Below are 11,970 nucleotides of genomic sequence, written 5' to 3'. Positions count from 1 at the left end.
GACGCTTCTGCGCGGAGCTGGGGGCCGGGGGCGCGGCGAGTGGCGGGAGGCGCGGGGACCTCGGGCGCGGGCTCCACCTGCGCTCCTCCGAAGGGGCGTGTCACCTACGGTGTCCAGGCGCTGAGCACCTTCTCTGCACCCCGGGAGGGCACAGAGCGCGCTGCTTTGGGGGCGCCTGCGGGGCGGGAGGGGGGGTGCTGTCTCCACCCAGGAAAGAGAAACGGGAGCGCAGGCGGGAAGAGAACAGGGGCCTGGCTCTCGGGGAGCGCGCCGGGCGCGCAGCTGCTGCGCGGAGCAAAGGGGCGAAACGGGCGCGGGCGAGGCGCCCGCGGGGCTGTGTTCCTAAGGCAGAGCTCACAGGCCTTTTCTGAACCCGAAAAGCCGAACGCGCCTCCGCGGGGCGCCTCGGCCCCGCCTCTGAAGGCCCGCGCGCCCCTCAGCTCGAGGTGCCCCTCGGGCGCCGGAAGCTCCGCGGCCCTGGGGTCCCCCCGCGAGGGAGCGGCCTCGGGGACCCGGCGGCGGAGGGCAGGGGCGCGGGCCTTTGCAAGAGCGACAAATGAGCTTTCTCCTAATTCTTAGGCAGGTTTTGCCCCACGGTCTGATATCTGTATTTGTAGCGGGATCTTATTAAAATGCCCCTGAAGTTACTGCTAAATAAACAGGCGCGAACATGAAATCCTTTCTCTCCGATGCGGCACAAAGCCTCCCCGGACTCAGCGCGCCTTCGGAGGCAGGGTGTTTTCGGTGAATGCCTTCTAACTTTTCAGCGCTGCGCTTTCTACTGACACAGCCTGTTTGTGAGCGTGGCGGCGAGTGGGACGTGGAGAGGTGCCGCCGGGCGGGCGCGGCCGGGCTGGGCTGGAGCCTTGTCTGTATTCCGCTGGGACCCGGACGTCCCTTAATGCGACAGTAGAATTGGCCTTTGGCAGAGCGGACGCGCCCGTCTATCATCCTTCGGCTATGACAAGGGCGATACTGAAGCGCCTCCTAGTCTCATCTATTTGTCCACTTATTTCTATTTTACTATGTTTCCCTTTTGCCTCTTCTATTTTGCTTATTGTTCTCGTGTACTATCTTGATCTTTTGCTCTCAATCTTGTTTATTTTTTAACTGTGTGTGTGTATTTTTACTTTTAAAAAGGCACGATGTAGTGGAAAACACATGGCATTTTCTGTCAAACTTTGTTTTAAATACTAGCTCTGCCACCTGCTTCCTGGGCAGCTTTTGGCAAATTCCTTAACCTAAAGCTAAAGGAATGGTAGTAAGCATGGAGTGCATTTAATTGTAAAATCAATCTTAAAGAAGTGTAGGGATTAGGGTGGCGTGCTATATGCCCTGAAAGTTTTTAATTACACACCTATCAAAATTGAGAAGAGGAGAGAGAAAGAAAGTGAGTGGTAGAATAAATTCATTTATGGTCACGTGCGATAAATGTGAGTCAAAGGATATATTATTCAACTGACACAACAAGTACTTAAAATATAAAAATATAAAAATGTACAAAGCTAAAAACTAAAACTATAATATGTTGACCAAATTGAGTAGTAGAGGACCAGAAGGAAAGAAGCAAGGAAGAGAAATTATGCTAATATTATCATTGCCCATATTAAAGAATTAAGATAATGTCAAAAGAAGTAAAATCTAAAAGTAGCATATAAAGTTAAACAAATATAACATATAGAACAAAAATATACACCTTCCTAAATGCATTTAAAAAAATAAGAAAATAAAAAATGAAAAACATAAGTAGATATATTTCATATATAGATATATACACACGTGCCTACATATAACAGAAGACAAAATGTGAGAGACTTCTGGAATTCTTTGTTATGCAAGATAGTAAACCCCCTTCATGTTTAAGCCATGGTGTTGGGTCTTTTGAAACTATTAAACAAAATACCTATAAAATGTCCTTTTTGTTTCACAGGAGGAGTTATGGAATTTGGTGGTGGGACAGGTGCCACCTTCCATCCACAAACACTTCTTTAACTGACCCTCTGGGATCTTAAAGCAACACAGGGTACTTGTGTAGAGGCAAGTCTCACTGGGGAGAGGCGGAGATGGGGCGGGCAAATGGGTTTTGGAAAAGGAGAAGGTGGCAGAACCACAACGTTTGGAGGAAAGAGCTGGGCCATTGTAACAACAGATACTCTCATATCATTGGAAATCTGGTAGGCTAAGAGCATGTTAAGGAAATCTATTCAATAAACTAATATTTGTAAATTTCACTTGCTCCACAAATACTTTAAAGGCTCTGGGCAGCCCAGCCGGGCGTGGCTCAGCCATTGAGCATTGACCTAGGATCCAGGCAACCAGGGTTCGATTCCCAGTCAGGGCACATGCCCAGGTTGTGGGCTGCAGCTGATCGATGACTCTCTCATCATTGATGTTTCTATCTCTCTCTCTCTTCCTCTCCTTTCCTCTCTCTGAAATCAATAAAGATATATATAAAAAAATAAAAAAATAATAATAATAAAGGCTCTGGGCATAGAACTGTGAAGCACTGTAGGAGAATTAAATAAAGCTTAGAACAGGGAAGTGACCTGCCCACGGTCACAGCTAGTCTTAGGCAGTCAGGCTCCAGAACTTGCACTCTTAATCAGCACACAGACCTCTAAGTCCTCCTAGTTTCTTTGTGAAATTATTTTAATATGTTAGTGGTTTCAGGAGTATTTCCTGGCCCGTCCAACTTGGCTCAGCAGTTGAGCGTCGACCTAGGATCCAGGAGATCAAGGTTCAATTCCCGGTCAGGGCACATGCCCAGATTGCAGGCTTGGTCCCCAGAAGGGGACATGCAGGAGGCGGCCCATCAGTGACTCTTTCATCATTGATGTTTCTATCTCTCTCTCTCTCCCTCCCTCTCCCTTCTTCTCTCTGAAATCAATAAAAGACATTTAAAAAAAAAAAAAAAAAGTGTTTCCCGGCCTATGGCTGGGTTCCTATCAAGCATTCTTTCCCACAGACACTCCTTATGAGGGACACCACTCAGTCCACTCTAGAGCAAGAAGGATCAAGTTCTAAAAATCCTGGAATGAGAACCAAGTGTGTGCTTAAAAAAATAAAAAATAAAAAGAGAACCAGCATGTTCATCTGAGACTACTGAGACTACTTAAATAACACTAGCAGATGTTCAGCAACAAACAACTTTCTTTTTCTTTTTTGGAGGGCTCAGGTGCCTGGGATGGGGGGATCAGGTGCCCATGATTGTTTTTATTAAGTAAAGCATCTTTGTTTGTTTTCTTTCTTCAATATGGAATAGTAAGTGATAGATATATAAATTGCTAAATTTTTATTTGGACCATAGCTTAGGACAATCTGTACTTTTAAAATTAAAAATAATGATAAAAATTAAAAAGCAAATGAACTATTACCTTTCATGGTCAAGTTAAAGATTAGCAGCTAGGAAGACCCTTGTTTTTATTATATTAGATTTCTAATTGTCAAATTAAAATGTGTCTTATTTTATAAGCATTTGACCTATTTAAAAGAAGTATAAATTATCTAAGGGTTTTCTTTGTTAAATTCACAATCCTATCTTAACATCTACTCAAATATGAAATAACTTTTTATCATAAAACCTGCAACAGAATTGAATACTAAATATTTCATGCATCACTTCTGGGATTGTAACATTTGAATGAATATATATTTTCTTTCATATTTTGGAAATTAGTTGAATGTCATCAGTACCCGTCATTGGAACACTGAATATTGACAGAATAAACACACCAATGTCAATACCAATATACCAATATTGACATTAGTATATACTGCATTATATACCTCACTCCCAAGTTTTAGAACAGCCAGAGTTTGATTCGACCCTGAAAATCCCAGTATAGCATGAGAATAGTCCATATTCGATGGCATATATTGACCATCTTTTAGCCCATTTCACTTGTCCCCATAAGAGAGTCTGTAAATAATTATCATGTTAATTGTTACCAGAATATTTTCTCCAGTCAGTCTTCTAAAGCAGCTCTGCCCAACAGAAATATGAGTGTCCAATACAAGCCACACATTTAAGTTTTCTAGTAGCCACATTTAAAAAGTAAAAAGGAAAAGGTGAAATTAATTTTAATGATCTATTTTACTTAACCCATTATTATTTCTATATATAATCAACATAAACTAGATATTAAGGGGCTATTTTACATTTTTTTATACTTAGTCTCCAAAATCTGGTGAGTATTTTATACTTAGAGTGTATCTCAACTCAGAGAAGCCTTATTTCAAGTGCTGAATAGCCCACATGTGGCTAGAGGCAACCATGGGGGGGGGGGAGTTTAATTTCACATGCATACTGTGCTACTATAATTACCAAATATGACTCCCACCCTCCATGAGAACAAAGTGCAGGAATTCTTTTGAGCTGGTGACCTTTCTTGGGGACTATAAGGTTACTAGCTTAAACGTACCTTTCTGCAAATTAGACACGCTCTCGCCCCAAGTCACTTAACTCCCATCTTTCAGAAAATGGCCATAATATGCTGATTCTATTAAAACAAGATAATCCACTACCATCAACCAGAAAACTGTTTTAATAAACATGTAAACCTAGAATGTCTACAAAGTAAATAAACCACCCTCCCTTAGAGGTGGCACCCTTGAGCAGTGCACAATTGTATCAGGAGCCCTGTGGGTTTCCTAGGCCTAATTTTAGTCATGGCACCTTCTCCTCTCTCCAATTCCATCCCTGCCCTCATCCCAACCAACACCAGAAGAGCGGGGCTCTAATGCTGCTTCAGAAAGTCCACTGCCCCTTACCCTGATCATAGCACAAATTGTGAACAAGGGAACTCTCTTTAGTGCCCCAGACTCCTTACCTGTACCCCTCACCCACATGCTATTCTCCTCCTTAAGGAAGGCTAGTGGATGACCTATACTTCTGCAGAACTGTCCTGAGCTTCCACAACCTCTCCCAAATTCTAAAAGCTAGGAAAAACCAGGACATTCCTCTAAACACAACTTGTGGCTCAGATGGCAGTCCTTAATTCTGCATCATGCACTTAATACAATTCTTCATTTTCTCGGGGGCTTTCACATGATAAGCACCATTTCCACTATGGGAAGGAAAGTCTACCTCCTAAGTGAAATTAATTGCAAATATCATCAATCAAGTAAGAGAAGGGGCATCACCCTGGAGCTAATGTTACTAATTAAGTGGACAACTACCTTGCCTTTGGCTGTGATCCTGCCTGACAGCCCATCAGTTGTACTATCTCCCTTCCCTTTCTCTACACCTCTGCCATGTAACACTGGAACCTCTGCCTAAGTTGATTCTTAAAGTGTTTTGTTTTTTCTGCTTACTCAGTTTTGGGGTGTAATGGTTGAGTTTACCACATATTAGAAGTATCTATATTCAGTTTATACTTATTTCCAGAAAGTAATGATATAGACTGAATGTTAGCATGATTAAACTATACTTACATATAAACTTCATTGTGGTTGAAATAACTAGTAATAGCCTTGTTTTTAAGTAAGTGAGTATTCTTCATTCAAAGCCAAGGGAATAGTATGGCATTTTGAGTTACTAATTTAATATTTGTTGTGTTTTTTTAATGTAATGATAAGTAGAATTGACTTATCCATTAAGCACAAAAGCCATAGTGCTCAAGGCCCATGATACTTTTAGAGGCCAATGAAAATGTTGGGGTTTTTTTTAATTCAAAAGAAAAATATAAATATAATACAACCTGGATTATATTTGTCTTTAGGCCAGCGGAAATACAAAACAGAAATTTTAATATTTTTTATGGAGGAGGGGGTTCATGAAAGTGAAAGTATCTAGGAAAGTAATGGCCCAGCCCTACAATGGTTGATAACACAACCCCCATTGAACAGTCTCATAGATATTCTGTTCTTCCTAAGCAAAGAATAGGTTTCCTTCAAATTTTCCTTCCAACTATTTTTCTTTTTAATTTCTCTAGCAAAACGATGAACTGGAGTTTTTCTAAGAATCTAAAGAGTTTAGAGAAAGAAGGCCTAGAATGTGAGAGTCTGGACTCTCTAACCTCCTTTCAAATTTGCAAAGAACATTCTCTTCTCGCTAATACAGTTCAAGGTCAAAGGAGATTTTGAACGTGCTAATTAAAATGTTAGCTATTGCTTAAGCAGAGGAAAACTAATTTTGTTCACACATTTTGAGAGTGACTCATGAATGAGTGGGATAACATGTCAGACTCTATCCCAGACCTTAATCGCTTATCAAAAAGTTAAGCATTCATTTATTTAATTCAAACCAAATCATTAAATATGAGTGCATAATAAAAGTGAAGTTAAACTTAAAAGAAAATCAACAAGTCGGGTAAGTATTAACATGATAGCCTCTGTAAGCCTAAGATCACTTTTAATATTGTGGAATGTGTGAGTTGCTGACAAAGAAATGTGCTGGGCAAGGGGCCAGTAAGTGCGTGAGGCAAAAATGCTAGCAAAGGATGCAAATCCCTTAAATTAAAAGCAAAATGAATTTGAGCAGCAGACCCTGGATTCCAGCCAGCACCCCTTACCTTAGTAAGGCCTCAGTAGTCCGTGTACAGAGGCTGGAAGTTGCTGGAACAAAAGAGGCTGCCAGAATGTGAGCTGAAGTAAGAAACGGGCTTGAAGACACCTGGAGATCAGGTGGGTTGCATCAGCAACACATGGTAGCTGGAGAGTGCCATCGAAAAGCCACAGGTGATACCCAATGAAAGCTGAGACTTGGCTGGCTTGCAGGAGCCATACCCAGGAAAGCTTTTTTTTGACAAGGGGATGGGTAGGCAGTGGGTTGAAGGACTGAGCTCTGGAGGTGCTGTGGCTACACAAGTAGAGCCAACAGCAACCCTGCTCCTTCACACCATCAATCACCAACAGTGGCTTCATCTCCTAGGGCACTAATGCCAACCTGAGATGCCCCAAATCCACACAGAGTTGGTGCCCATCGAATTACAACTGGTTTTTATATAGGCTAAAAAATCTGACATAAAAAGGGTGAGGTTTGTGCAAAACCACATGGTTTCCCAAGGCTATAGATTCTGAACCGTAAATAGAAGATATTTTAGAATCATTGTCATTTGAAAAGATAATCGAAGATGATGCAACTTCAACTTGTAAAAGAAAGCATTCTGGAGGCTCGTTTGGCAATTAATAACAATGTGTTATTTTCATGGATTTTGTGTTTGGGACCTTCTTAGCGTTTTAAAATTTATAATGTGCTGTCATGTCTTTTCTCGGTCTAAGTAGACACTTGCACTGAAATTTGTATTTGTAACTTTGTTTTTTCTTAAAGAGCACCCTCTCCATTGTATAACTAAAGGACCCATGAGCCTCCTGCAGCTGTTCTGTCTGCAGGCCCACAACTAGATGTGAGGTCCAAGTCCTTCACTGTTCCAGCGAAGAGAGACTTCTCTCTGCTTAGAAAGAGAAGATAAGTGAAGGATGCCATGAATGTTTGGGATAAAAAATGAAATGCCTTTGTATCAATCAAGGGTGAGCATAAGGTTCAGCAGTTTAGGCTACATTGTTGCCTGCTGCTTACCCTAAGGAGATAGGGGACAGGCAGAAGTGACGTGGTGAGTATGTTTAAAACACACTTCCAGCCAACTTGACCGCATTTTTGCATCATCATGACCAGCTCATGGTGTGTTCATCACTAGGATAAACTCAATGGTCTCATCTCTCCAGTGTCTCCTTGTCACTTAGAGATACATGGGAAATTGAGAACTGAGAGGTGGAGGCACCCCTAGAAGATTTTCTTCCTGGCCGGGAGAGGTAACCAAGCCTGGTTTTCCCATGTCCAGATCAGTTCACTGTAGCTGCCTTCCAGACAATTCATAGGTAGAAACAGCATCATGGGAGTGATCCCCTTTCCTCTGGTTTTCTTTACTGTCTGAAGTGTTTTGAGCTACGAACCAGTATTACATTTTGTTAAAGTAATTGAACGAGGTCATTAGACTGAGGTGGCCCTAATGCCTTGGTAGCCCGTGTAAACAAACCAGAATCCTGAACCAGAGTCCATGCACTTGAATCTGAGGAAATAACACTTAAGAACAACCAATCACAAACAGCCGACTAGGCTCTCCCAAATAAGGCGACAGTAAGCTATCATTTCCTTGCTTTTCTTTCTGCATCTCCTCTATTAAAACTGCCCTGGCCTCTGTCGGTGGAGTGCTCCTAACCACTTTTAACTTCATGCTGCCTGATTTGAGTTGATGTTTGCTCAGATGAACTTGAAAGTCTTAATATGCCTCAGTTTATCCTTTAACAGGTTCTAAACCCACTCGCTCTAGATAAAAGATTAAAAGGTGGCAGCCTGCCTTGGTTCACAACCCTTATTCCTACAGTTCTTGCCAGTCTACCCCTATCCCCTGGTTCTGTACCCAGTGAGCAAACTCTAACTGCACAATGATGATGAAGATGATGGTGGTGATGACGGATGTTAGTTGAACACTTACTAGAACATGTTAGGCTCAGCACTTATTCATTTTATCACATTAATCATCACAACAATACTTTGAGACAGGTACTGCTATTACGGGGGAAACTGAGACTTAAAGAGATTACTTAACCAAACAGACAGATTGCAAGTGACAGGACACAGTACATTTCTATAAACCATAAACCCTTATAACCACTGATACAACCATATTGGAATGTAACTCCAGGAGGTGGAAGTCTTGTTGGTCTTGTTCTTTGCTGCAGACATTATACTGTTTGTTGAATAAATAAATGGACATGCCTGGAGAGGTTCAATAGAATGGAAGGAGATGGGCAGATTGAGTAAAAATAATGAGGCCAGTTAATTGGGCCACAACTTGGAGAGCAAATCTATATAACTTGGACCCACAAGTGGGGGGGGAGGCAGGTGTATAGCAGGTAAATATAATTGTTATAATTTGTGCTTTGTGGCTATTTAAACATCCTTATTGATTTTTCTAGTTATTAGCAGCAGGCTTTTTTCCCCATATAATTTTTTTCTGATATTTAACTTGAAAGTAGTAACAAGACAAGTAGCCATAAAGCTAGCTCATTAGATTCACTTCATCCCATCATCATGACTATGCTGACTGAAAAACACTTGAGGGTTATTATTTTAGGATTTATTTTTTAAAATAATCAAAATTGTGTGAAATTATCACTGCAGTGTAAGCAAACACCATGCTCGTCTTTGCCATATACATTTTATCACTTTTCTGACTTAACACTCTTTTTCTTTAAAAAAGTCTAACTTTTTTTAAAGTCATTCCTCCTTTTGGTTGTCCTAGTCGTCATGAATAAATTGTGTATGTATGAAGATGTCAGTGTATGTAGATGAACGATGTGAATCAGAATACATTAAACTGACACTGTCAGTCTTCTGTCAACACCAACCTCATAAGCATAAATTTCCTTTTTTTAAGGAAAAAAAAATCTTCCTACGTAAAGGCATCCTTAACTATTTAGGACCAGTTTTCTGTGGTTATATTCCAAGTAAGTGTCAAAATTTGCAATTTAATAACTGAGAAAGTATTTTATACCTAGAAAAGTTTCAAGGGGAACGTGTTTACTTTAATACCTGAGTGGATGGGTTTCTTCCAGAGGTACCACGTAAGGACAGAAACAGGATATACATGGAGTTTTCTGCAAAGGATGGGTATTAAGTTAACCTTATTTCAGCATTGGCTTTCATTATATATTAAAGGGAGTTGTCCTGGATAAAATTACCTTTAGATATAATGAAATCATACTTAAGAATTCAGAGTTTTTTTGTATAAAAGATTTTTTCAAATAGCCTTCTGAGTAAATATAACAATATTTAAAATATGAACATAATTTAAATAATAATGCTTAAAACTTTTTCATTGGCTCATAGTTAACAATCATCAGTGGATTAATATTTTGTTTTTGTATATTTAACCAATGAGCAGTGTCTGTCAAGGACAGAGAGACAAGAATAAGGTACTTACTGAGCCTTGTGAACTACCAAATATTGTTGGACACTAGGTGTTTATGTTTATGTTTAGCAGTCATATACCTGGAGGGAAAGCAGGCCAATACCTGCCACAGCTAACAAGACAAGATGAAGGACAGTGAGGATATTTTCCTTGACATGGATTTATTATTTCATAGCTGAATTTCTCAAATTTGAAATTAAATGAATTGGTTAAAAAAAAAAAAATTCTTATAAAAAAATGGCAGTATTCACAAATTTTTAATTATATAGAATTTTCACTGATACCCCAATTTGCCTTTACTTTGAATTCCAATATTTATAGGAGATGTTAAACGTGAAATTTTAATTGACAAAAGGGAAAAGGTAACAGGGTTCTTGCTTTGTCAGGTTTTTAGTGGCATGAGTAAAAGTTTTAAAAGCTAGAGTTTACTGGCACGGTTCTTTCCACAGTAATTACTATTTACAGATAGCTTCCTTTCCCACTTTCTGAAGTTCCCATCTCCCTCAGACAACCTGAGATCTGGAAGATAAATAAAACAAGAGGTACAGAGAAGTGGAAGGGTGAGGCTGAAAAGATTTGGGTTGAGACTTCAATAGCCTAGGAGTTGTCAATAACAAGTAAGCCATCTGACTTTGCCAAATTTTTTTTTGTTAAATGTTAAAAAAAAAAACTTAACATGTAGCCATTTAGATTACACTCCCAAATCTTAGATGTGAGGGCATTAGTCTTAGAAATACACTTATTAGCATGACAGTTGTCTGAAACTTGGGGAGTCATATTCCTGTAGATTATATTTGGAGAAGAGATATTGAAATACATAAGGATGTAGGAGATAATGGATATTGCTATACATAATTCATTGGGGAAAGTTTGCCTATGTCTTAAACTTAAATCATAATTTCCAAAAATGCGTATGTTCTCCAAACCTATTAATTTGAATATATAATCCATATTTTCTTTTTTAAACTTGTAGTAACTGTTTAAAAAAAAAACAGTTGCCAACCTAGCCAGTTTGGCTCAGTGGTTAGAGCATAGGCTTGTAGACTGAAGGGTCCTGGGTTTGATTCCAGCCAAGGGCAAGTACCTCAGTTGCAGGCTCCATCCCTGACCTTGGGCTGGGGCACGTGAGGGAGACAACCAATCAATGTGTCTCTCTCACATCAATGTTCCTCTCTCTCTCCTTCTCACACTCCGAAAAGCAATGGGAAAAATATCAGCAGGTGAGGATAAAAAAATAAAAACAATTGTCATAAAAGTTAATTTTCATCTCTTATCTTAAACTCTAGATTTTTGTGTATCTCCCAAAATCTCTCTTAAACATTGGTTTTTCATGATCTAAATAACAGAATAAAATTAATATAATCATCTTGGCCTTTTTAAAATACCCACATTTGTTGTTTTTTAAACAACATGTGGTGAGTGACTGTGAATGTTTCTCTGTATGAAATTCTTCCGTGAGTTTGGCCAGTCATATATATATATAAATATATAGCTGTTTTGCCTGAGGATGGCTCTTTGCTAAATTTTTGCATACATGTTGGCATCAAGTTGTAGCATAAGAGAAACACAACAAAAGTTAACATTTATATAAGCTGATTTTTAAAGTTTGAGATAACTGAATAGAAAAGTAAAAGTGAACAGAAGCATAGTAGAAATTTAAGAGTAAGATAACTATTAATAAAGAAGAAAAAACAAAGATTTAGATTTTTGCCTAGAAAAAACATATGGTCAGATGTTAGGCTGCTTTTTAAAAACTATTTTTACTATTAAAATAAACTGCAGAGTCGTATATAAAACCATCATTTTAGAGGTGACCATCAATCCGACTTTTCCAGTTAGCACTCTATTATTCTTTATATATTAGCCATTATTACATGTATCTCTAATACTATAGTTTATTTTTGTCCATATTTTTAAATTCTATATAAATTGAATCATGCCTTATGAATCTTTGCTTTTTGCCCAACCTTAAGTTATTAGATTCATCCATGTTATTGTATGTAATTACAGTCTGTTTCTTTCTAGTGTTGCACAACGTTTTATTGTGTGAATATAT

Source organism: Miniopterus natalensis, chromosome 5 (assembly GCF_054644295.1).
Source record: "Miniopterus natalensis isolate mMinNat1 chromosome 5, mMinNat1.hap1, whole genome shotgun sequence".
Classification (NCBI taxonomy): Eukaryota; Metazoa; Chordata; class Mammalia; order Chiroptera; family Miniopteridae; genus Miniopterus; species Miniopterus natalensis.
Note: the sequence above shows the minus strand (reverse complement) of the source record.